This window comes from Triturus cristatus, chromosome 1_2, assembly GCF_964204655.1.
Source record: "Triturus cristatus chromosome 1_2, aTriCri1.1, whole genome shotgun sequence".
NCBI lineage: Eukaryota > Metazoa > Chordata > Amphibia > Caudata > Salamandridae > Triturus > Triturus cristatus.
Window position 1 is genome coordinate 1,134,730,689 of NC_140580.1, and position 27,266 is coordinate 1,134,757,954.

Consider the following 27,266-nt stretch of genomic DNA (forward strand, 5'->3'; position numbering starts at 1 on the left):
TTACAACCTCACTATTGGCTTCGAAATTCCCCGTTTAGCTTTCAATTTTTATTCTTTTGTCCCTAAGAGGCTATCTGTCAGCCCTTAGATAATATCTGCATGATCTCTGCTGGCCTCCGAGCCCTTCCAACCCGTTCTCCAGCCCTCACACCCAAACATCCATTTTCAAATTCCCCTGACAGCCAAGAGTTTCCCAGAATAATCTAAATCTCTTAAAAATCATAGCTTCTTAGGTGGCCTTCAAAACACTGACGCACACATACCTCGACCACCCTTCAACGTGCCTTCAGAGCTTCACAGACCACCCATCCAATGCTGGTCATTGTTCTCATTGCTAATAGAGCTGGCAATCATAGACCATCTGTGCCATCTGAGCCAGTGGCGGCTGGTACAGAATGGGGGGTGGTGAGACGGGGTGAACAAAAAATATATAAAACTTACCTCTGCACGGCCGACGTCTCCCCTCCATCATCTCTACTCCCCTTCTCTTCCTGACGCCCGGAAGCAGTAAGCACACAGGCACCCCTAATCCAATCACGACACTGCTGTCACCAGCATGACAGCAGCATCGTAATTGGTCGGCACTCAGACATGGAGTGGTAGCCTGTGCATGTTCCCCACTAAGGCTGTGCAATGCAGCCAGGTGGAGAACATACTAAGTTGCATGACTGTTAATGTCATGCACGCCTAAGTGCACATATTTCCTCCTCCCCCTTCTCTGACAGCCCAACCCCGCAGACCCGAAAGTGGCTCGCACTGAAAAATAAATGATAATAACATTGTGTTATGATTAATTTTATTTTTCCTTTTTTGCAATGCTGAAAAGCAGTGGGGCGACGCTCCTCTGCCAAGTGGAGGAGCCGCCACTGATCTGAGCCCATGTATCTGTGGTTCTCCTTCTTGTGGTCCTGAGTTCCCATTTGTTGATTGGCACAGCTCTTTAACCCTCTTTGTTATCCAGTTAACCATTTCTGTTAACTTCAGCCCTCTGAGTTTCCAAAACCCTTTCTGACACCCTTCAGAGACCACAATCATTTTCACCCATCCAACTTTTGGCCCCTTTGCCGAGGTTCAGGCCCTCTGATCCATCCTCAGACCATAGTACCAGCATAAGACAGAGTCTGTCATCATTCAGAGCTCAGAATGTGCAAGTCCTGGCTTTTTATTCACTTAACATGCTCTGATTTTTCAGCAAATCTATACCATCAGTTCTGTAAAAGAGCTGAAAAAGGTGGGGGTTTCTATAAGATGAACGCTTAAGAAGCATGAATAAGAACCATGTACAAGAGGGATATGTTAACCCTTTCACCGCGGCGGGAATTCCGCCGCGGTGCTGGGGGGTGCGGGAGGGCAGCGCGGTGGCGCTGTGCTCATGACGGAGCCGCTCCGTCATGAGGCACGGTTGAGCTGTGCTCATGACGGAACGGTTCCGTCATGACTCCGCCCATTTGCGTTGTCCCCCCGCACAGGCGGGGAAACAGCGCCGCGTAGGGGAGCGGCCGCCAACGGCTGTAACATGACGGAACCGTTCCGTCATGAGCACACGGCAACCGTGGCTCATGACGGAGCGGCTCCGTCATGAGCAGGGAAGGGGGTTAATAGATGAAAAGGTAAATATTACAAGTGAGGGCAAGCAAATGTTGGCATTACGACTGATGCAGACAGAGGCTGAATCGGCAACACCAGGGAGAGGCACTGTCAGGGCTCCCTATATACAATGTACAGATTTAGAAGGAATTTGTCTAGTTTTATACCAATCTATATGATTTATCAATGAAAGTACAACTGTTCCTAGAAGAAAGGTTTCTGCACAATCTCACCTTACCGAAACCGAGAGACGAGCCACATCTGATACTGGATGAAAACATGACAGAAAACGAAATTCTGACAGCCATTGATGACATGATCACAAAAATTAATAAAAACCAACTATTAGGGATGGTATGCAAGGCATTCAAAGAAGCAACCCGGGTGGGGCACCTGCGTCAGGAATTTAAGAGCCATGATCACTCTAAAGCAGGCAAGGATCCATTAGATTGGGCATCCTATAAACCCATATCCCTTTTAAGCAGTGATATCAAAATCCCGGCGAAGGTCCTCACAAGTAGACCCGGTCCACTGGTCCCAATTCTCATACATGATACAGAAGTAGGCTTTTTCCAAGGGGGGATTTAAATCCACACTGTTGGAGAACACCAGCGGAGGTACCCGTGGTGCTGCGGTGCTATGGCTGTTGTAATGGAAATAGTTCAGTCAGTGAAAATTATTTCATGTGTTATATGAATTGGTAGGACATTAAACTAAAAATCCAAACAGTATACAGGTATCAAATAAATAAATAAAAAAATCATTTATATAAAAAAAGCCATTTCAGTCCTGTCTTTGACCCATTGGGTTGAAGAGAACACAGCTTCTTTATCCAAAAGATGTCTTTGTAGTATAGGTTTTCTCATGTCCTTTTCTTCATTATCTTGTGTTGTAATGTTGTTGTTTGACTTTATGTTGTTGTTCTTTAAAGCAAATGCCAACAGTGAATTTTGGGTTGCTGTTACCAATGTTGCTTTTGTGGTTAGCAAGTCTTACTGTAACTTTGCTTTCTGTCTTTCCCATGTACAGGAGTCTTCAAGAAAATTACAAATTGTAAATGCAAATGGGAGCATCATAGTGAATTATTTTAGCTGAATCTTCTTCCGTATGGGGGTGAGTAAAGCTTTCTCCTTTGATAATCTTGTTCCAGTGTGGACATTTGTAACATGGATGTGTTTCAACCTTTTTGTTGGTGGATGAATTGTTGGACAATTATTCTTTGGTTGCAATTTCGTTTGTGTTGCTTCATTGTTGACAAGGGGTCTGTCCATGTATTAACCTCTGAAGTTCGTTTCCAATTAATTCCAGTCCTTGGTTTTGAATAATCTTGATAAAACTTAAAATTGAAAATCCAGAGACAAATGTGAAGCACGTTCTAGTATTTTTGGTTCTAGGATTAGGTAAATATTGTCTATTCCTTATTTGAATTTTCCTTCTGGCTTTGTTAATGACACTTTCAGGGTACCCAATTTCACTATATCTTTGACCGAATTCCTGTTCATGTTCCTTGTATGTTATATCATTTGAAGTTATTCTTTTTAAACAGGTGAACTGTGTAAGAAATTGGAGTATTAGTTAAAGGCGGTGAGAACCCACTTCAAATAATAGTCTCAATCCTTGTTAGGGTTTACCTAAAAAGTAATTAAATAAAGCTGTGCCCAAACCCATGGTAGCCAAGGAACAGAGCAGACAGGTTTAACCTAAGAAGCAATGTTTAAAGTATTTTTGCAGCACTTAACAGAAATAAAGTGCAAACACAATGTAAGAAAAATCTTAAACCAATTTAGAAATATATCACATTTTTTGATAAATACACCAAAGCGACAAAAAAACAATAAGTAGAATGGGAGATATGAATTTCTAAAATCTGAATTAAAAAATAGTGTCAAACACAGGTGTCTGGTTGCCCTATACTGGGTCAAACTCAAATTTTAGGGCCGACCGCTAAGGAGCATTCGTCTGATACAGGGACAAGGTTTGTCCAGCTGACTTAGAAACTCTTAAAAAGTGGTCATCTAAGAGTCGTCGGCATAGCAAGCCGCTAGAGGGATCTGAAGTGGGGCTCGATGGTGGTGAGCTGCTGACGAGCGGGGTGCTGGTGTGGCCGTCGGCTAAGGTGGGAAAGCTCCGAACCAGTCCAGTTTGGTAAGGATTGGAAGGTGCTCGACATCAGTCCCGGTGAAGCCCTCTATTTTTGGACTTTGACATTTTTCTCGAAGTCAGGTCTCCTTCAGCGAGGCAAACCGGCAAGTTGAGGCTGACCAGCGAATTGATGTCGATGGCTGCTGATTTGATGGTGATCACGATTTTCATCACTTCTTCAGGCTGAAAGTTGGTAAAATGTTTTTAAGTCCCACTTCTTACAGTTTTGGGATCAAGAGGAGTACACTCTAATACCAGCAAAGTGTTCAGGACTTGGGCAGCTTCACTTGGGGTTTAGGACTAAGCCCAAGAGAGGACAGAAGCAGGGTCCAGGGCAGGTCCAGGTGGAACTGACGAGCAGAATAGTTGCAGGGAGAGAGGCCTTGGACGTTTGTTGTGTCGCTGTAGCTCAAGCAGGAGATCGGCCAGTTGACCCGTGCAGTCATTCCTTGGGCCCTGGTTTCAAGACAAAGTGGCCCAGTCTTTCTTTCAGTTCTTCAGACAGCAGGGCAGTCCTTGTTCTGAGTCTTCACAGGTCCATGAGTGTTCTCAGGCTAGATCTGTGGGGATCCACATTTCTTCCCAGTGCCCGTCTGTGTGTTTAGGGCAGTACTTTACCCACCCTCTAAATGAGTTCTGGTCAGTCCTCCCCTTGCATTGAGCCTTAACCAGCCTGACTAGAGAGACAAAAGGGAGGCAGCCTGGGTGAAACCTTCATCTGCCAGTGACTGGGTAGGCATTATTTGAGGCTCAGGAAAGTGCGGGCACATCCCCCTGGCATCCGGTCAAGGGAGGAGACCCCACACCCAGAGTACTGTGCGAGGACGAGAGCAATACACATCCCCCACATGGGAGCCACTATAGGCCAGGTGGCAGCTGGATACTGACAGGAAAGACCTTTGGTTTTAGGCAGAGAAATGACAACTTTCTAAAAGTGTAATTTCCAAAATAGTAATATAAAACCCAACTTGACCATTAAGTTGGATTTTAAATTACTAAGAAATTGAATCCTTGAATTTTTTTTCTAGCTATTCCCAAACCGAAATAAGAACTTAATACATTTAATAATGTAAACAGTGTTGCCCCATGTTACCCGACGGGAGAGCCAGCCTTGCCATAGATAAAACAATTTTGGAAGTTTTTCACTGCCAAGACATGTAAACATTAAATACTAATTATGAATACACGCACCTGGCCCTATGGCCATTTAAGGGCTACATTAGGGGTGACCTATAAGTTTAAAAAAGGAAAGTGTAGGCCTAGAAAAAGGGCTACTATAGTGGGTGTCACAATGAAGGATGCAGTCCACTCGTAACCTTTAAATTACTGGCTCTGTACTCTATATTACGGACTTATATGTAAATTAAATGTATTAATCGGGTATATGCTAATGTTACTGTGTTTAAAACAGAAGAGCACAAGCACTTTACGGCTGGCTAGATGGGGTAAAGTGCATAGAATCCTAAGGCCAACAAAAACGGGTTCAGTGACAGAAGGCCCAAATCTGGGGGCATACCATGTAAAAAGATGATCATTCAAAAAAACTTTGAATATGGTAGATGTTTTATCGAGGATGGAGGATTAAAACTTTGATAGTGGAGTAGATTATTCTTATGAGAGGGTTTCCAAAGATCTTGTGTAGGTATTTCTTCTCGGTTGAGCAAGATTTTCGATGTTAAAGTTTCTAGGGATTCTCTTGGTCCTTGCCGAATAATGACCATCTCTATATGACGGCTGCAAACGACCGCCCTCCCAGTACCTGTCTAGCTGACGGGTCTACCAGGGGTGCGGCCGGGTAACTCCCATGGGTTGGATTTAAAACTCAGAGGTTATCTTTTTTAGCTTTGCAGGCGTGAGGCTGTGCAGTTTTTCGACTCGTTCTTGTTAAGTTCCTTTGTTGCTTTTCTCATTTCCGTTGAGTCGAAACATACCTTATGACTATTTCTGACCTTCAGAATTCTTTTTTCAGATGCCAAATTAGTGATATCACATTTTAAACATTGTTTGTATTATACACAAACATTGTTTTAGGTATACTAAGCTTTGTTCTCAGCACTTTTCTCGTTTGCTATGAACAATTTCAGAAGCATTGGTATCGCTTGCTAATGGCACAATACGGACAGCATCAACAAGCATTTGCAATGCATTAGGTCTTGCATTTGCTAGAGTTTGAGCTATTGGTATTTCAAATGTTAATTCCTTTTATTTATGTGTTGATTTTGAAAACAGCTAAACAAAAGGCCAATAGCTTAAACTCTCGCAAATGTGAGACCTATTGTACCTATTTAACATGCGTGTTTATGTGGTGGAAATTCCAGTTGACATCCAGTTGTAATGTTTTTTTTTTGTACATGAAAATACAGCTTTAATGTATTTTATCTTACACCTGAAACCTGGGTTTGTAAGTGCTTTTGAGGAATTTTGGTAAGATTATTTGGTATGTTAGGTTAAGTTGTTAAATGGAAGTAAATAAATATCACAACTAGTAGACCATGTTGTGTTGTTGAATGGAAAGCCAGGTACTGGATATTGGTGATGTGGAGAGAAGAGGCACCCCCACTAGAGTAGCATATCTGCTCGCATTGTATTTATGGATGTTTGCTGAGTATGAAGAGAGCCTCCGCTTGCCTGTGTGTACTGAACGTTTGCAAGTGAGTCCTCTGAAAAAGTTATTAAAAGATGTATTTTTTCTGTTTCAATTAAAACTTAATTTTTTTATTTTAACATATATACATCAATATATACTTTATTATAACATTTTTAAGTTTGTGCTTTAATCAAATGGAATAAAAATGTTGTTTTAAGCAAATTAAGCACAGTGAATTGATTGAACGCAAACCACTACGTCAGAAGTTTTAGAGTGTAAACAACTTGCCCTCCATAAAGGCGGCTGTAGCTACGCCACAGTTCAGGTGGTATTAAACAACATCCCCTCCCATTGCATACATTTTTCCTGCTCTCTGTCAAACAGAATAACTCAAAAATTATATTGATTAATGCTATTGTCTGATAAAAATACCGTCACTTTATCGGTTACAAATTAAGCACTTGGAAATTGGCACTGTAAAATTAATTGGATGTAAAACATTTTGTCTGAAGTTTTATACTTCGAACAACTACCTCTCCCTATTTGCACGTATTTTTTGCTGTTTGTTAAGCAGCCTAACAAAAACAACATGTTCTTTAATGCTGCTGAGGTGTCGCTCCATAAGAGGGTTCTATGCCCGCTGTTTGCGAGTTTTGGAACCAATTGGCAGCCTTTTTGATTTCTTTATTGAATACATCGGGTTTTTTTTTTTTATCCCTTTACCATTTTATTTGGTATAATAAAGCATGATTCTAAGTTACCCGATCTTCCATTATTTGAGCCTAGGCTTATTTTCATTGCAATGTTGGGTGCCCGTTCTTTGATTGTGCAACAATGGAAATCGCATGATATACCCCTTTTGATTCACTGGTGTAATAAAATTAATGGAGTTACATTTTTGGAATAGCTGCATACTAAATGAATTAATAAATTGAAAAAGTATATTTGTGCTTGGGGTCATTTAAAATTAGTAAGCTGTCCAGCCTTGCTGGTTATTTTTGTTGGTTTGTTTACCTTACTATGAACTCGCTGTTTATGTATTTGCATTTGTATTGACATTTATAATCATGTATGGTCTTTTTTCTGTTTACTACCAATAAAAAAAACCTTTAAAGCCTGACCTATTGGCATTGCCAATGCTTGTTTATATTTATAAGTCACCGCTAAAACAGGCTCAATAAGCCCTAAAGACAAGGTGCATTATATTAAACAGAAGGGCATGTTTTGATGACTTTACATCACATGAATGTAAAAGCCCACATTGTTGCTTTTACCGTAGTAAGACAAGTAGCTCCATTCACGAGTATAGAGTTAACCACTAACAACTCAGCCATGCTAACTTCCAGACGGGACTACTTAATCTGATACTTGAAGTTATCAAAAGAATTGTTGCATTAAACCCAACTCGTTGCCCAAATTTAAAATAATGTAACTATTTTACAAATAAATTGCCACTTTGCTGTCCAAATTTTTTGTTGCAAACACCTGCTGTCCTCGAGACAGACTACTGCCCTCCTGGAGAGAGGTGAGAATGACTCTCAGGAAGAGTAACAAAGGACCTACCGAGGTAAAGGGTGAGACCTTCTCCTGGCAGGCTGGCCGGAGTGGGTGTGAGCCCAAATGGTGAGCTTCAAAGGAGAGCCGCTTTCAAAGGGCAAATGGTAGACACACTAGGAAATGGGTGCTCCTTTGTTTAGGTACTCAAACTGGTATCTTGGGTAGAGAGGAAGAACCCGGTGTCAAACTGTTTTTTCAAGTGGAGTTTATCCCTCAAGTTGCCTCACTTATGGATTGGGCTAGGGAACTCTACACATGCCATGTTGGGAATGGGCTTAATTTTGCACTTCGGGATAGCTAGATGCCACACTTCACAGAAAGTCATTGGGCAGGAGGGAACCTAGTTGCCTTTTGGCTAGTTAGTTAATAAAAATAATAAAACTCAATTTTTAAAGTGCCTGGTTACACCCAACTGTGTGTCCCCATGCTCGGATAGAGAGCCCCAGAGGAAGAAGAAAGGGAGTACCGCTTACGCTAAGAGGAGAGTGGATTACTAAGGGGACAGACAGAAACTCCCAAATTAGAGTTGATATAACCAGGTTTTTTGTTGCTTACAAAAAATTGCTTTCAGTAGGTTCGGCTTTCAGAGTCAGTGACCTAGCCTTCCACTTTTTGGCAGCCAGATAGCCAAAAGGGTGTGCTCCCATCCTGGCCTGTTGAATTTTAGGCGCCTTGACCAGGAACGCTCCCCTAGATCTAAGATTGCGGGCAGGAGTGTAAGGGGTTATCATCGAGCGGAGGTAGCTCGGTCCTTTTTTCCACATGATTCTGTGGCAGTAACACATAGCTCTATAGGTAATCCTCTTCTCCACTGGCAGCCAGTGGAGAGTGGACAGAGCTTTAGTAGTGAATGTTCTTCTGGGCATATTCAGCACTAAGCGTGCAGCAGCATTCTGGCTGCATTGAGGCTTGCTAAGGTTTTTTTTGGGAGACACCTAGATAGATAGAGAATGTTTCCACAATCTATCTGTGATGTGACTAGAGCGTTGACGATGGTCTTTCTAGACGCTGTCGGTAGTAGATCTTGGAGTTTCCGTAGGACTTTGAGGGTCCCAAAGCATTTTCCAGTTCCCTTCTTATTTGGTTATCAAATGAAAGTTTAGGGTCCAAAAAGACCCCCAGATTTTTAGTTTCTGCTTTAGGGACCGGTGTTTGCCCCAGGCCGATGACCAGATAGAAGGTGTTTTCCCAACTATCATCACTTCGGTTTTATTGCTGTTTAGTTTAAGGCAATTGTTGGACATCCATGAGGCGAGATCTTTAAGATAGGTTGTGAACTGATAAGGTTGCAGTCTCTGTATCCTGAGATAGGGTGACAATAAGTTGTGTGTCATCCACATATGACACAATGGTTACATTGTATTAATCTACAATTTAAGCAAGAGGGCCGATATAAAGATTGAATGAAGTAGGTCTAAGTATGGAACCCTGAGGGACCTCTTGCAAAAGGGGCATGCTCTTTGATAGGTGAGGGTGTTGTGCAACTTGGAAACTGCGAGTGAAGAGGAAAGACTTCATCCAACGGAGAGCAGAGCCCCTAACCCCACACAGCCTAAGTCTATGAAGAAGTAGGCTGTGTGATACAGTGTTGAATGCTGCACTCAGGTCCAGTAGGATCAGTTCCGCCGTATGTCCTGCATAGGTGCATTTCCTGAGAGTTTCAGTTGCAAATAGTAGGGCCGACTGCGTACAGTGAGAGGTTCTGAAACCTGATTTAAATGGGTGAAATAGATTATTTAAAATGATATGATTCACAAGTTGATTTTTCACCACGTTCTCCACAATTTTGCCAAAGAATGGTAGCAAGGATATTAGGCGTAGGTTTTCTAGTACCATAGGGTCAGCGAAAAGCTTTTTCTGCAGAAGGATAACTACCGCTTGTTTGCATTTCAGTGGAACTTCGCCTGAGCGGAAAGATATATACATTAGCTGCTGAACATAGGGCACAATTGGGTCCATTCCTAGCATCAGAATGTTAGGCGAAGAGGGATCAAGAGCGGAGCCCAATTTAATACTCATGACCAGGCCCTTCAGGTCATCAAGCATAGGGGATCTTGAATCCAGAGAGACCTGTCCCCCCAAAAGCTGCATCACAGGAGGTGTCCAGCTCGATACAGCTATGTGCTTCTGACGGGAATGTGTCATATATCTTAGCTACATTAGACGAGAAAAAGTCAGCAATTATACTGCAGTTCTCAGGGGATGTCGAGGGGGAGGCCATTGTGCGGCCAAGCGAAGACAGTGATTTAAGAATAGAGAAAAGTTCTTTAGATGAATTGTTGGCTCGCTTAATATTATCAGAGTAGAATGCAGAGCGCATTTTTCTATTGAGTGTGTGGTACTGTTTGAGCTCATGTTTATAGATGGTTTTACTAGTGGGGCAGTAATCTATCATCTACTTGTGCTCTAGGCGTTTACAAGTTTTTAGGGCTGAGATCCGAGTTTCATTGAACCAGGGCACAGAGACCCGATGTCTTTGGCTGTTCTTTGTGGTCCATGGTGCTAACTCGTCTATAACACTCACTATAAATTTTTTAACATCAGAGACCCCACCCTTAAGCTAGTAGTGGGCATAAAGGTGGCACCAAGGCACCTTGACCTCAGATCTCTACTGTCTTGGAAAGAGGACCAAAGAAGTACTGCTCTGCTGCTCCCTGGTCCCAACAAAGAGAGGCTGCACCAAAGACTAGACTGCACTGACTGCACCAGGAAGCTGGCAAAGAGAGGACTGTGCCTACACCCCACTTGATGGAAAGTTGCCCATAAGTGCCAGACAGAAGGAGTGACTCCCAAAGTCAGTTGGCTGACACCCTGTTACAGCCACATGACGATTAAAGATGATAAACCCGCACCTTTGATAGCCCAGCTTTAAGAAACCTGACAGCTTGCTAGTCACCAAGGAGCAGCCTGGGAGACCTCGTCCAGACCCTCAAAATGTACCCCAAAATGTGCTGGACCTCATTAATATTTTACCTAATAAACTTTTTCCAAATGTGGAAAACCAGTCACCTAGTTTAGAATGACTTTTACTAAAATGTTCCCATGCACCGTCAACCTTCAGTTGGGTCAATTCATTATGAATCTTCCTAATATTCTTGATATATCCCTCAATACTTTTACTTGTATCCGGGACATATGTACACCAGTGTTGGACTTTCAACATGGCACAGACTCCACCCTCTTTTGCTAAAAGAATATCAAGGGCAAGTCTATTTTGCAAAACCATAGATCTGATCGCAACCATTTCAGTATTGATCATTAAGAATCCTCCAGCAGGGGGAGGAGCCTAGCGCGCAACCAAGATGGCCGCGTAGGTGCGAGGCTCCCGAGGACCTCCGCGACCTCCTGAATTAATCCTGGCTATATCCTGTCCTTTTTGAGGGGACTGTGTCGGTGAACCCGAGCGGAGGCGCCACCCGTTTTCCGTGTTCGAATCGGACCCCGAACACCGGCGGGAGCGCCGATCGAAGCTTGCGGCCTTCCCCGTGCCGGCCCCCCGGATTGGAGTAGTGGGGCGATCCGGGGACAAAGTGAACAACAGCGGCGGGCACGGCTGGGTGACTCGCGTACCCCGCGCTTTCACTTTTGCGCCCTCCTCGCCTCCAGCGAGGTAGGGTCTCGAAGCGGGGTGCGGTGGTGTGGTCTTGTCCAGGTGCCCAGCTGACCCGCCTGCTGTGGATCGTCCTGCGGTGCGGTGGCCGCCCTCCCCCCCCCGGGCCCCGTGAACGGGTCTATCGGCCCTTTTGAGGAGATTGGCACGACGGTGGGAAAGCAAGCATGTCCACCAAACAAGATGGCGACCGGGCGAAGGTGAAGACGACCCGCCGTGGCCCGGCGCACCAATCCAATAGTATGGACCGCTACACTCTCCAGAAGGGATCTCCGGAGACATCGCGCACGTCCCCGGCGGGCCTGACGGAGACGCCTGCCCAGCCGGTGGACCTGACCCTCCGGGACGTCATGGGCGCCATCGCGGAGATGAAGGCCTCGGTGGACCAGCGCTTCGACACCCTAGCGCAAAAAATAGACTCGGTCCTTGTGGATGTGAGCCTGGTGAGGGCCGACCTGTCTAAGACGAATGACCGGGTCGATTCCCTGACCCACACCACAACGGGCCTTGAGACAGATGTGGCGGCCCTCCAAAAGGAGGTGCGCCGGCTTGGACAGGCGAGCGCCCTGATGGACCGGCGACTGGAGGATTCCGAGGGTCGGGCCAGGAGGAATAATGTTCGTATTGTGGGGGTGCCGGAGGGACGAGAGGCGGAGGCCGCCGACCTTTTTGTGGAAGATCTAATCCTTACCCATCTGCAGCCCCGGGGCCTGAGTAAGCTTTTTGCGGTTGAGCGTGCTCACCGAGTCCCTGGGGGCAGGCCGAAGGCCGGTGCCCCGCCGCGGCCTCTCATTGCCCGGATTTTTAATTTTCGGGACAGGGACGCTATCCTGCAGACCTCCAGGCAACAGGGACCGGTCAAGCTTGACAACATGGATGTGCGTTTCTACCCAGACTTTACTCCGGCGGTCCAAAAGCAGAGACTCAGTTTTCTCGGTGTCAAACGTCGCCTGCGGGACCTGAACCTAAAGTACTCAATGCTCTTTCCAGCTAAGCTAAGGGTGGAGGTGGAAGGTCGCACGCACTTCTTTGATCGCCCCGAGGCGGCTGGGGACTGGTTGGACACTCTGCCTGATGATCGGGGCCGGGGGGGTGGGGGGGGTGCGGGCGGTGGAGAGGGCCTGCCGGATCAGAATTAAGGGGTGAATAATAGGCCCTGCTCGGGACAATACTTCTTTACCATTTCTCGATCGTGTATGTCCCCCTCCTATGGAGGTTGTACGGGGTCTGTTGGGGGCTTCCCTCCTCCTCTGGGGCTAGTTAGTCTTTCTCTATGGGGCGACAGGCACACTGCACTTTGGGGGGGCTGACTGGGCTCATGCAGGGGTGCAGGGAGGGGGGAGTTCTGTTGGGATGGGGGGGCGGGGGTGTGTTGTTTGTTTGCACCGCAAGGCAAACCCTTTACTGTATTGCTGTTTTCGAAATGCTCTGTGGGGTACGACTGATTGCTTCTACGTATGATGGGGGGTAGGGACTTGGCGGTGTTGTCCTGGAATGTTAACGGCCTGGGGGATCGGATTAAGCGTGGTGTGGTCCTGCAGTTCCTGAAACGTATATCGCCAGATGTTGTCTTCTTGCAGGAGACACACCTTATAGGTAACTCCTTCCATGCCATGAATCGGCGAGGCTATCGTTTGGTGGCCCACTCGGGCTTCACTTCGGGGTCGCGGGGGGTGGGTATCATGATCAAGAACTCGCTTCCGCTGGAGATTGATGAGGTGCGCCATGACGAGAGGGGACGTTACACTGTCCTGGTGGGTAGAATGGAGGGTAGAGTGATTGTTTTTATGTCAGTGTACGTCCCGCCTGGGTTACAAGCTACTACATTTGCAGACCTGGGGCGCCTCCTCCTGGACCTCCCGGGTGGCCTGCTGGTGGTTGGGGGGGACTTCAATGCGGTAGTTTCTGGGTCTATGGATCGTCACCCCCCTAGGGACCTCCCCCGGGCACAGGCGTGGCTGTCCGGCCTTTTAGACACACTGGGCCTGGTGGATTGCTGGCGACTAAAGCACCCTACGCAGCTGCAATACACTTTCCACTCGGGCGCCCATGGTAGCCTCTCGCGACTTGACTACATCCTGGTCCCGGCGGCCCACGCTGGGAGGGTAGGAGAGGTGTGCCATCTGGCGCGGGGTATTTCGGATCACTCCCCATTATTGTCACATTTTGATGTCTTCCCGAGGGGGGAGGGCAGGGTGGCCCCAATCAATGCATGGTACTTACGAGACCCCACTATTCGTGCCGACTTGGTTAAATCCTTACAGCGCTATTTTGACGAGAATGTGGGGTCTGTCCCTTCGGCCATCTCCCTGTGGGAGGCCTTTAAAGTAGTCCTCAGAGGGGAGGCCCTCTCCTTTATCTCCCATGCCCGGAGGCGTGAGCGGGAGGAGGTGACCCGGGTGGAGGCCGAGATTGTGGAACTGGAGGGTGACCTGGGGAGCGGGGTAACGGATGCCAAGTTGCATGTTTTGCACCTCAAGCAGGCGGCCTATAGGGCCCTCGTCACGGAGGCGGCCAGGGGCCTCAGTAGAGAGCAACAGGGACGATTGTATGATGTGGGCGATAAGGCGGGTAAATTGATTGCGTGGTTGGATAAGAGGGAGAGAGCGAGTCGTGTGGTTCCTTTGATTGATAGGATGGATGGTACGCGTGTCACCGAGCCGGAAGCCATCGTCTCCTGCTTCGCGGATTACTTCCGCGAGGTGTACTCCCCAGTTTCCCCTTGCTCGGAGGAAGATTCCCATTCCCTGCTTCGGGACATAGCGCTGCCCTCCCTTTCGGTGGAGGACAGGGATTCGCTGGACGCTCCTCCCACCTCGGACGAAATTGCCCTGGCTATTCGCTCGGTCGCGTCCGGCAAGGCCATGGGCCCTAATGGTCTCCCCATCGAGCTTTACAAGCTGCGCCCGGATGTACTAGCGCCCCACCTGCGAGCGATGTTCCTGGCGGCCCACTCGCAGGGTTCCCTCCCGCCGGACCAGCGTCTGGCCACGATTGTGGTGATACACAAGGAGGGGAGACCCCGTGAGCGGGTCACATCCTACAGGCCAATTTCGCTCTTGAACGCGGAACCCAAAATCCTCGCCAAGGTGTTGGCCAACCGGCTGGTCGGTGTGGTGGGTGACTTGGTCCACCAAGACCAATCTGGATTTATACCCCATCGCAACACGGCTCTTAATCTGCGACGCTTGCACGGGGTGCTCGCGCGTGTCCCGTTTGTGCGGGAGCCGGCCATCTTGGCGTCCTTAGACGCCACCATGGCGTTTGACACGCTTGAATGGCCATACATCTGGGCGATGCTGGCGAAATTCGGATTTGGCCCGGGGTTCATTAGCTGGGTCAAATTGTTGTATTCGGGCCCATTGGCGCAGGTGGTGGTGAATGGGCGAGTCTCGGCCCCATTCGCGCTGGGGCGGGGCACGCGCCATGGTTGCCCCTTGTCGCCGCTCCTGTTTGCACTGGCCTTGGAGCCCTTGGCGGAGTGGCTACGGTGGCACCCTTCTATCCGTGGTCTCCGCTGGACCCCTGAGTATGAGGACCGCGTGTCCCTCTACGCCGATGATATCCTTTTGTATCTCGCCTCCCCGCGCAAATCGCTGATTGTCCTGGTTGATGTTTTGCGCTCCTTCGGGCGTAACTCAGGCCTTGTCATCAACTGGGCGAAATCCTGCGTATATGTGCTTTCCGGGGAGGCTCCGGCCCTACCGCGTGACTGCCCGATCCAGATTGCCTCCCAGGGGTTCCGGTACCTGGGTATATATATCACTCTAGACCCGGAGGCCCGCTATGAGCGGAACTTGTTGCCCCCCCTCCAGCGCTTGCGAGAGGATGTCGCGCGTTGGCGGCGTCTTCCGCTCTCGCCACTTGGCCGAGCGGCCTTGTTTAAGATGATGTCCTTGCCGCGCTTTCTGTACGCCCTCCAGAACACTATGGACTTGGTACCAGCGCGCTACTTTCGCGAGGTGGAGGGCCTGCAGCGGCGCCTGTTCTGGGACGGGAGGCCGCGTATTGCTCTGGCCAAATTGACGCTCCCGTGGTACGATGGGGGGGTCGCCCTCCCGGACATTAAACGGTATTACTGGGCCTCCCAGCTAGCTGCAATCAATCATGGCCTTTACGGGCCCGCCTTGAACCCGGCATTTGAAATGGATAGGATGCTCCTGCCCGGTGGCGATTATAATCGAGCGCTCTATTCTGGCACGCCCGACTCCCGTCTGACGGGACCGACGCGTGTCATGGTGCGTGTATGGCACGCGGCTAATGCAGCTCTGGGATGGAAGGACCGTTTGACCCGGGCGTCACCGCTATATGCGTCTGAGAGGTTGGGCTCCCTGTGGACATCGAAGGGCTTCAAGAAGTGGGACACGATCGGAATCAGCACGGTGGGAGATCTCTGGACGAGGGGAGGTGTCAAGACTTTTGAGATGCTGCAGACGGAGTTTCAGCTGCAAGGCAGTGAGTACTTTCGATACTTACAAGTCCGCCACGCGCTGGCCTCCGTCTTCCCGGATGTTGCGTCCATTCCGGAGTCTTCCCCCCTAGAGGACAGGGTGCTGGATGGCCATGTACCAGACAGCACGATCTCCCTTATATATAAAAAACTGATCAATGACAGATCGTGCCTGCTGACTGGCCTCCGCGAGGCCTGGGTTGCCGATGGGCTGGAGCTGGACGACGAGGATTGGATCTCCGCGGTGGCCTCTCCGAAGGAGGTGGCCATCCCGGCTCGCCTTCGTTTCGTCCAGCTTAAGATCCTTCACCGGGTTTACGTCACGGGGCCGAGGCTTCTACGTATGGGCTTTGCTGGTGACGGATTGTGTAAGCGCGGCTGTGGTGCTTTGGCAACTTTCATGCATATATTGTGGGAGTGCCCGAAAGTGGAGCGATTCTGGCGTGGTGTGCATGAGGTTTTGCGTGTGGTTACGCGTGTTGCACTGCTGCCTGAAGCGAGGAGATGCTTGCTGAATGTGTGGGAACCAAATGATTATTCGGTCCCGCAGACGCGGTGGGTGACTCTGGGATACATGATAGCGAAGCGTGACATTGCCCAATTGTGGGGATCCCAGAGGCCCCCGGCGGTGTTGGCCTGGAAAGAACATATGGATTGGTGTATGTTTCGTGAAAAAGTAGTGTATGTGGCGAGGGGTAAGCCTGGGGCGTGGGTGAGAATCTGGAGCCCCTGGAACGCCTACCGTGGGGGTATTTGTGAGCCGCCACTCCTACCGGCAGCCTCGCCAGCCCCATCTCCTTAGCCGACCCCCTCCCTCAGCCGTGGGCACGTGGCTCCCCAGTCCCTGCTATACTCCCATTCCCCTCTTCAGAGTTTTGCTGCTGGTTAGGATCCCCCATTTACGGAGCATGTACGGTCACTTGGATCGCGGGTTGCCTTGCGGTGTGGTTTTTTGTGTTGTTCTGTTTGACAAAAGGAAACCGTATTGTGGGCTAGGAGTTATGCGGCCTACGCTATTGATATCATCTGATTTGCCAATCTGTTCCGCCAAGAGACTCTCACTGTATGTATGTTATATGCCTTTTGTTACTCTAGCGGCCGGCCGGATGGTTGTAGGCCCATGCCTGTAACTTTTTCATCGTGCAATAAACGGTTTCAAAAAAAAAAAAAAAAAAAAAAGAATCCTCCAGCAGTATTGCTGATAAACGGTGAACTACAGTGGACAATAAACGTATTTTATGAGAATTTAATGTGACTCAAACTGACGGTATCAATGCACCAAATATATCACCCACTATTTCTGTAAAATTTGCTCGTCTATTTTTTTATAGTCATTTGCTTATGTCGCTCATTTCATTGTTCCTAGTAATGTAATATACCTTTGTAAACACGATGGCAATATAACAACTGTCATACCATTGTGCGGGTAATCTATCATAGGCATTTTTACCACACACATGATAGATACCTGGAAATAAAGGATCAGTTCCTCCTTTTAGTCCCCATCCCCACATTATTAGGATGGTATGCTCACATTCTCTAGTACCAATGAATATACTATTATATTCAGTTTTTAATCTATGAAGACAGAATTTTCCCAATTTTGACATGTCCAGGGACATTGCAGCATGAGCCTCGCCTTTCTTATATTCCCCTTCTAAATCAGCCCATGGAGGTATATGGGTATTTTGCTCAACTGCTTTCTCTTGAAAATCCTGTCTTCTTTCTAAATTAAAAAAATATTTTTCTTCATCAGGAAAAGGCATGTTAGATTATTTCTATGTGGATATGTCATGTCATTAGCGTTCGTTGTTAAAAAGAATTCTCCCATGAACTCTGCATTTCTAGCACTAAATACTGGATTCATATTTCTTCTAATAGGAATTTCTGAAAAGACCAAATCCATGTTGCTATAGTGATATTGCAACTTACCAGTAACATAAAACAAACTAGTTAGAACACTACAAGACACACCATAAGTTAATGGAAGGTGGTGATAGGTACACCTTCCGAGACAGAAGTAGGTAGTTTCATGCAAACATAACAGTCACTCACATCCATTGTCTCTACTTAATGATAAAGGAGTTTAGTGAATACATTTAATGACGAATCACTATTTGATTTATCATGATCGTACATGCTTTTATCGGCTTGTGTTAATTCTGTAGTAGTAGTTCTCTTAGTAACAACACTCTCTCACTTACATTTGTGTTATTCTGATTATTAGTTATCATTAGGACAGGTATCAAAAGAGTTAACAACAACCACATCAATATTAACCCCTTCCATGCGGGGCGGATTCCCCTGCTGTGCTGAGCGCTGCTTGCGCGGGCGTGGTCATGACGGAACGGTTCCGTCATGAGCACAGCTCAACCGACGCTCATGACGGAACCGTTCCGTCATGAGCGTCGAAGGGGTTAATATTGTAATACTACATAGACAACATTTAACACATCATCATTTTAAGTTAGATTTTGGAGGGTCAATCACTTTTAATTCTGCCATTTTTAGTTTCTAAAGATAATCCTAAATTTAGTTTCTTTCTAAAAATATAATACGCACAATCTTTGTGTGATCCCACACTTCAAAAGCTTTTCCTCTTTAGTTAGCCTTTCTTTTAGGGTCCTTGTTTCAATGTCTTCTCAATAGAATCCACCTTTAATACAAAACAAAAAAGGAAAAGTGTTTCTTTTAAGGTGGTCTCAATTCCCTCTCATCAGACCCTTCAAAAATGTCAATTTTTGATTCTTCATTTAGATCAAAATTTTCGAAATCCTAAAGGATGTCCACTCTGGAGCCTTGTACTTTCTACTTGGAACCTTCACTCTTTTTGATGGCCTTAATGATATTCTCCTTTTTTGTTCTTGTTCAGCCTGACTAGATACCTCATCTACTTGTTCTAGTCCTTTTTTAGGTCTCGCCTGACTGAGCGCATGCGCTGGTCTGGCGAGACTTATTGAGAGGGCTCCAAAATGTGCTACCAGGCCAGCCTAGAGCTACAGTGCATTACTTTCACTTTCGCGGCCACACGGCCGCTTTGATGTTTGATTGCGATCGCGATCACTTTCACGGCTGCTTGGCATAGCCAATAGGTCTCGCGTTTGGGACCTTATAAGTATTTAGTTATGCAACTGTTGCATGGCTAAACACTTATAAGGTTCCAAAGGTGAGACCTATTGGCTATGCCAATGCTTGTCTGGTTTTCTTCTTAGAATGTATCTTAGTCTTTTCACTCTACATGGCCAGCGATCTTCCTTTCTAACATTCTTTGTCTGTACTGCCCTTTCACCTTCTTCGCCTATTTCAAGTGTTATTTTATTTTCTCTTTCCTTTTGTTGGTTTTGTTCTGAAGTCCCTGCTTTTTGTTCTTCTGTTGTTTGTTCTTGTTCCTGACTTTCTACTCTTCTCTTTACTTCTTCCGACTGCCTCTGATCTAAAATTTCTTCAGATGATTCTTTTCCTTTTCCTAACTGACTCGGATTTGAACTTTCGCAAAGGACTTCCCTTCCTTTTCTTCTTGTGGCTGAATTTGATCTGAGTTTTCTACAATGAGTTCTTCTTTTATTTTTGACTGGGCTGAATCTGGTATTTCTGCAACGGATTCTTCTGGATTTTGCTCACTTTGTTCTGGTCTTTCAAGTCTTCTGGTCTTTACAGCAGTCTCCTCCGTCCCAGTAACTGGTGCCCACTCTACTTGACTTGTACTCGGTTGTTCGTCGTCAATGCGTTCTTCAGAGTCTGTTTCTCTGATTTCTTTGACTTCACAACTCTCAGCCTCTGGTTCTTTTCTTTGTTCTACCAATTGCTGTTCTGGTCGATCAGGTGGACTTGGGACTCTGATTATGACTGGCGTGGATCCAATTCGGAATCCCAGCACACATCACTGCTGTTGTCGTGACCAGTATGACTTAATGAGGTCCTTTCCACCTCGGTTCCAAGCACGACTTCCTCGTATGCTTCTTTATCACGACCCAGTCTCCAGGACACAAATCATGAGCTTGATTTGGCTGTGCTGCGTTTGGATCTTCTCCAACCTGGTGAGACACAGAACGTACCAGATCAGCCAGCCCTTTGCAATAGTCCAATATTAAATCATCAGTTATATTCATCAATTTGTTTCCAGGTATAAATGCTTGTCTCATTGCTCTTCCCATAAAGATTTCATGACTTAATCCTGTTCTTCGATCAGTAATGCTTCTAAGGCTCATCAATACAATATGCAAAGCATCAGGCCATTTCAGTGAAGTGGATGCACATACTTTTCCTAACCTGGATTTTATTGTGCCATTTAGTTGCTCGACCACTCCAGAAGCTTCTGGTCGATAGGCACACTGTAACTTCTGTTCAATTTTGAAAGCTTCACAAATTAGTTTAATTATCTCATTATTAAAATTAACCCCGGGCGTAGCACTACGCTTCGCCCACGTAGTGTACGTAGCGCTGCCTGCTTCGCACTTTCCGAAGTAGGCGAAGCAGGGCAGCGCTACGCACACGCCGAGGGCGAAGCGTAGCTGCTTGCCACCCGCCACCCACCTCCCGCCCGCCCTTCTTTTAAATAATATAAGCATTGAAAAATAAATTAAAATAAGTCGACTTACCCGTAAGCGCGGCGTCTCCGGGGCTCCTTCTTTCTGTTTCTAATTTCTTCTGGCAAATGCGCATGCGCGGACACCCGCGCATGCGCATTTCTCGCGAGAAATGCGCATGCGCGGGCGTCCGCGCATGCGCATTTGCCAGAAGAAATTAGAAACAGAAAGAGGGAGCCCCGGAGACGCCGCGCTTACGGGTAAGTCGACTTATTTTAATTTATTTTTCAATGCTTATATTATTTAAAAGAAGGGCGGGCGGGAGGTGGGTGGCACGTAGTGGGGCTACGCGAAGCGCGTAGTGTGCGTAGATTTGGGCACACTACGTGCTGCTTCACGTAGCCCCACTACGCCCACTACGCCCACCCTTAATTAAAATGAGGTCCTCTATCCGATTCCAAAGTGACTGGAAATCCAAATCTTGGTATAAACTCTCTTAACAGTAGTTTAGCAACTGTTAGGCTGTCGTTCCTTCTCGTGGGATAGGCTTCTACCCATCGAGAAAACAGAAGAACAATGACAAGGACATACCTCAAACCATTGCTCGGTGGCAACTTGATGAATTCTAGTTGCAATCTTGTGAATGGTCCCTCTGCTCTTCCAATTTTTCCCCAACTAACCACCGTTTTCCTTCCCGGGTTTTGCAGTTGGCATGTCAAACATCTCTGGAAGAGGCTCTCTGCAACCATCCTGAACTTGGGATTAAATCACATCTGCCTAAAGTGTCTAAACATTGCATCCCTCCCGACGTGCAATTCCATGATATACCCTAGCCATTTGTGACAACAAGCTATCTGGCATTATCGGTCTACCATCTGAACATACCCACACTTCATCATCAGCTCTTCTCCTGCAACCTGTTTTAATCCAGCTTTCCTTTCCTTTCATGTCTGCTTTATCCTGTAATTGCCTAACTTCATCCCATGTTTCAAAAAGCAGAGCAAAACATTTGTTGGCAATTGGTAACTTCTTTTTCCATCCCTCTGTTCAAAGACATTGTATTTCTTGCACAAAATTGTGCCACTTGGTCTGCGTACCGATTACCCAATGTCACATAATCATTTCCTGACTTATGTGCGGCATATTTGACCACTGCAATTTATTTTGACAATTGTAATGCTTCCAATAGTTCTGTAACATCTGTGCCATTTCTTATGGGAGATCCTGAAGAAGTCAGAAATCCCCTCTGTAGCCACAATTGGCCAAAATCATGCACAACCCCGAAATCATATTGACTGTCCGTAAATATGGTTACTCTCAATTTGTTCCCAAATTTCCAAGCCCTCGTCAATGCAAATAATTCAGCTATTTGGGCAGACTTGACTCCTCTCAGACAGGAAGCTTCTATGATGCCTGACACAGTACATACAGCATAGCCAGCACATCAGCTCTCGATTGTCCCTTCTTAAACATGACCCATCAACAAATAGTACAAAATCTGACTCTTCCAGTGGAACATCAAAGAGATCGAGCCTAGGCTTTGTACACATTTCTGTCACATCCAAACAATCATGATCAACTTCCTCTTTCACTTCCTCACAATAGAAATCGGGCAACAAGGTTGCTGGATTCACCATGGTACACATTGTCACACTTATATTTTCAGCACCCAAGATCACTCTTTCATACTTAGTCAGCCGACTAGGGGTCAAATGTTGAGTACGAGTCCTTGTTAAAAGGTTCTCAGCTGAATGTGGCACATACACTTTGACAGGATGTCCCGTCACAATCGATTCACTCTGCTCCAGACTCACACAACAAGCAGCTACTGCTTTCAAACAACCAGGCAATGCTGCAGCCACTGGATCAAGAGTATCAGAAAAGTATGCCTCTGGACGTCGTTATAATCCATGTCTCTGAATTAGCACCGAGAGTGCACACCATTCTCTTTCACAACAGAACAATGCAAATTCTTTCGTATAGTCTGGCATTCCTAAGGCTGGGGCCTGACACAAACAACTTTTCAGTTTTATGAATGCTTCCTCACTTTCATCATCACATTCAACCGGATCTGTCATCTCTTTTTGTGTTAACCTTATTAAAGGTTTTGCCAGCAATGAGAATCCACTTATCCATTGACGACAATATCCAACCACTCCCAAAAACATTTTCACTTCCTTTTTAGTTTCAGGCTTACTCATTTGTTGAATCACTTTTATTCTTTCTGTTGTCACCTTTCTGACTCCTTTCTCTATCTCAGTGGTTCCCAAACTTTTGACTCCTGAGGACCCCCATTGAGTCACCACTGGAAGCCGGGGACCCCCAAGCAATTTGTCGGATTTAAATTTCAAACATTAAAACAGTGATTCGAAAAAAATAAACATGTGTGTGCACACAAAACAAATACTCGAATTACTAAGGATTTTAGGGGCATGCTTACAAGTCCCTATCGCCATGGGAATGTCACTTTTTGCGATGTTCCTGTGGCGATAGGGGCTTCGCCTTATTTACAAGGCAGTATTAAGCCACTTATTGTGGCTTAACGATGCCTTGTAAATACCATTGTAGGATGTCAGAGCACTTTACATCACACACATATAGAGATAATGACTCATACGTGTAAATCAGTGTATAGAAAATGTTACATAAGGCAAAGGGGACTACAAGGTGTAGGATCCACATATCATTCATACTGGTAGGCATTTTTAAAGAGTGCTTGGTCTGGAGAAGCACAAACTCAGGATTCAGAACACAACACAGTGGTTAGCATTGACTTTAAAATGAAAAATGTATTTCCACCCTAATAAACCTTTTTAGCAGCATCAGGATAATTATAGACTGGGGAATAAACATATGTTACTAACTTTTACCATGCAGTTTGCAAGCAGCTCTTTGATGACAGTTTATAGGACACTGTGCTAGATTACGATTGTCCCTTATGAATTGCACAGTGACAAAAGAATCTCTGTGACAAAATCAGTAACCCACTGACCTATGCACATAAAATACTGTTTTTTAAAATGCATTGTACACGTTCTTTGCAGTAGGGATATTAACCCTCTGTGTCACATTAGATAAGTCAAAGCTGCCACTGGACAAAACTCTCATCTCTCTCCAGCAGGTACATTAATCACTGGCATTTTCTTGACACTTTTATAGTTGCTGGAAAACTTCAAATTTTACAATGAACTTTGCAGTGCTTTTAAAACTGCTGCCTGCGGACCCCCTGGGAATGTGCCACGGACCCCTGGGGGTCCTCGGACCCCAGTTTGGGAAACACTGCTCTATCTTATGTCCAAGATATTGAACTTCTTGTTTGCAAAATTTTAATTTCTCCGGGGACACCTTGTGTCCTCCTTCTCCCAAATGGTTTAGTAAAGCTATTGTGTCAGTGACACAAGCTTCTCTTGTCTTTGATGCCACCAATAGGTCATCAATGTACTGAACCAAGACTGCGTTTCCCGGCATTACCAAATATCTCTAGGCATTTTTTCAAAATCTGATTGAATATTGACAGACTTTCTGTGTACCCTTGAGGAACTCGGCGTCATGCCAAAACACGGTGTCCAAACCGGAAAGCAAAAATATATTGGCTATCCGGATGTAGTGGAATTGAAAAGGATGCTTGGCACAAATCAAGCACAGTATACCAATGAGCATCCTATGGTATCTGATAAAGAATCACTGCAGGGTTTGGTACTACAGGACAACAGGGTACTACTATTTTATTGATTTTCCTCAAATCTTGTACTATTCTATATTTTCCACTAGGCTTCTTAAGTACCATGATTTGCAAATTACAAAGACTGCCCAATATATCCTTTAAAATTCCCTGTTCAATCATTTGGTCAATTACTAGGGCAACTCCTGCTTTTACTTCAGAGCTCATTTTGTATTGTGGGGTATTCGGTAATATGGCGCCCTCCTTTTCCACAACTTTGATGGGGTCTACCTTTGCCATCAGGCCATCTTATTTTCCTGTAACATCCCACACATCTGACCTCACTGTATCTCTTAATTCATCAGGCAAATCACTTTCAGTAAGGAGTGAAAACATCTCATCCACTTCTGATCCCTGCTCAGCTAGCATCATCTTGAAAGCTACATCTTCATATGGTGTTTGGAAAGCTACACCATCAGGCGTACATAAGATTGTGCAATTCATCTTGCACAACAAGTCCCTTCTTATTAGGTTTACTGGACTCGAATCACATACCACAAATCGATACATATCTCAGAAATTTTCAATATTCACTTCCATTGGTTTTGTGATTGGGGTCCTAATCTGCTTATTTGAGACTCCTACAACTTGGAGAGTTTCTCCCGGGAGGGGTAGGTTTGGGATTTAATCTGTTCTTACAGTATAAGGGGTAGCACCAGTATCCACTAGGAAAGTGATATCATTGCCCTCAAACTTCCCATCAATAAATGGACCTGGCTGATCTACCGCCAAGGATGCGCCAGGTACGCACTCCTCCTCCCCCCTCAGGCACCGTGATTGCAACATTCCCAACTCATCCGCATCACTCTGCATCCAAAATTGCTGAACGGTCTGTGTATTCTTACCACTTTCGCCTCTGAATCCGGTGTTCACACTATCTCTGTACCTTAGCATTCACATTGTTGGGCAAAGGGGCTTGAGGCACCTGTAACTGAGGAGTAACTATCTGCTACTGTTGTTGTTGATTCACAACTACCCCATTCTGTATCTGTGGTTTTAAAATGTGATTTTCCCCATTATTCTGTTGAATGTTTCTACACTCATTCTTCCAATGTCCAAACCTTCCACACCCATGACAAGGATATTTATTTCTCGCTTCTTCTCTACTCATTCTTCCTTTTCCTTTGGTTTCATTCAAAACTTGACCACTTTGATTCTGTCCATTCATCCGATTATCAATTTGGGAACTTGAATTTGCTTCTTGGCGTTCTGCTATCTTCACTTGTGCCCACATCATTTTCTCCTATAACTTTTTTTGCTTTGCATCAATGTCATCACTGTAGTATTTTGCATACTTCACAATGTCATTGATCAGCTTGTTTTGCAAACAAAGCATATGCTGCTGAACCATCTGGCTAATCTCTGATCTTAGTCCTTAGACAAATCAATATACAAAATGTCCCATATCTTTATCACCAATGTTCTCAATTCCACTATACTGTTTAAACACCCGCAGTAACCTTTCGTAATATGCATGCACTGACACCGTAGGTTCTTGAGTTGTTCTGTCTATTTTAACCCAATCAGTTTTCTTAGGGGGAATTTTCCCTTTCTGGAAAGTTATCACCTGATTATATTTCTTCATTACCTCCTCTGAGGATGCACCTGTTCTGGCATTTCTAGGATATTCTTTGGTTGGCCAATCAACTGTAATCTTATATTCCGTCCATAAATCCGTTGGTACCACTATATCAAACAGACCATCCAAATCTTTCAACAAAACCTTTGAGACCTTGACAAATCTCTTCACCTACTTATACCATTCAACAGGTTTTTCTCTCAACCTAGGGAAATCATTTGTAAAAGATAAAATATCCTGTCTACTCCACCGAACATGAACATATCCACCACCTGGAACTTCTCTCATCGGACACATCTTTTCAACCTGTTCCACTTCTCTCAACGGAAATGTAGACAACTCTTTGGCAATCGCTTCCTCACTTTTCTTGGTCCATCTACTTCTCCATGGATCTACATCGCCCCATTTCTTCAAAAGGTGTATCAATTCCTTTATTTGCAGTCTCCTTCCTGATGCACTCAAGCTTTCTAAGTCTTTTTCAGTAAATTCTGCTCTATAGTGTTTTTGTAACACTTTTGACCTTTCTATATCTATTCCAAATTCTAATGCTACTGTCGCTATTTTCTCTTGCAAGTTCTTTTGCACAGAAATAATAACTCTTCGTCTTCATATGAACCTAGTCTATCAAGACCTATTGTACCAATGATCATTTCTTCTAAATCCACTCTTTACTTGCCTACATCTATAGTTTTGGGTTTTTTCTTTTCTAATCCTTTTGCCCATTCCTCTAGATCTTCAGGAGAAAATCCAGCGGAACTTCCTGCCACTGGAGTGACAGCTGGTACTTTTTTCTCACAATTATGAGCGAAATTCTCTTTGGGGTTTCAGTCACAGCCTCAATATTTGGGAGAACCATTAATTAAATATTCGATTCACACTCACTGACTTGATCGTCTACCATGACTTTCTCCTTTCTAGCACTATTCTGTGAAGCTACCACATTTTGTGATTTCGGTGTACCTCGTTTATCACCATACAATGGAATAACAGGACCAATCGTTACTGGTACTGTCAGTGCTTCCGCATTTAAGCCTAACTGATTTATTTTCTGAATTATGTCTTCTTTGGTTTTGTTCAATGCATCCCTTTCTTTTTCCTGAGATGCTCGAATGACTGTTGGATCATATAGAACCTGTGGAACCAATGGAGTTCCCATCATGGGTGCACTTGGAGTGGTATCTCTGGCACTTTCCTGATAAGGCGGAGGTCTCTTTATCAAAAGGTCCTCTAATAACGCATCATCAGATTCATTACCCCCCATTCCTGTCGTACCCATGTGTTTTGTTTTCTCCTGACATTTGCTGCCTTCTTTATCATTGGCTACCAATTCTGGATATAAACCCTCTGTTACTACAGCCCTTCTCCATCTTTTCATCTGATCTCCTCAAGTGTCAAATGGGTATCTGGGTAAAAATCCTCTATTGATTCTCATACCTCCTCTGTATTTCTCACGCTCAAATGCCCCAACTTCCCATTCTTCCAAAGCCTCATACTGTGGTAACCTAGG

The 27,266-nt window shown here is 45.5% G+C and overlaps 1 protein-coding gene across 17 annotated transcripts in view; it reads left to right on the forward strand.

Moving 5' to 3' along the window:
- Nucleotides 1-27,266, forward strand: part of LOC146868823 (uncharacterized) — a 467,456-nt gene that overhangs the window by 181,528 nt on the left and 258,662 nt on the right. For all 17 annotated transcript variants that reach the window (XR_014964983.1, XR_014964974.1, XR_014964970.1 and 14 more), the window contains one exon: nucleotides 2,617-2,700. The gene's annotated coding sequence lies outside the window, so the exon portion shown is untranslated. The remainder of the gene's footprint in view (nucleotides 1-2,616; nucleotides 2,701-27,266) is intronic.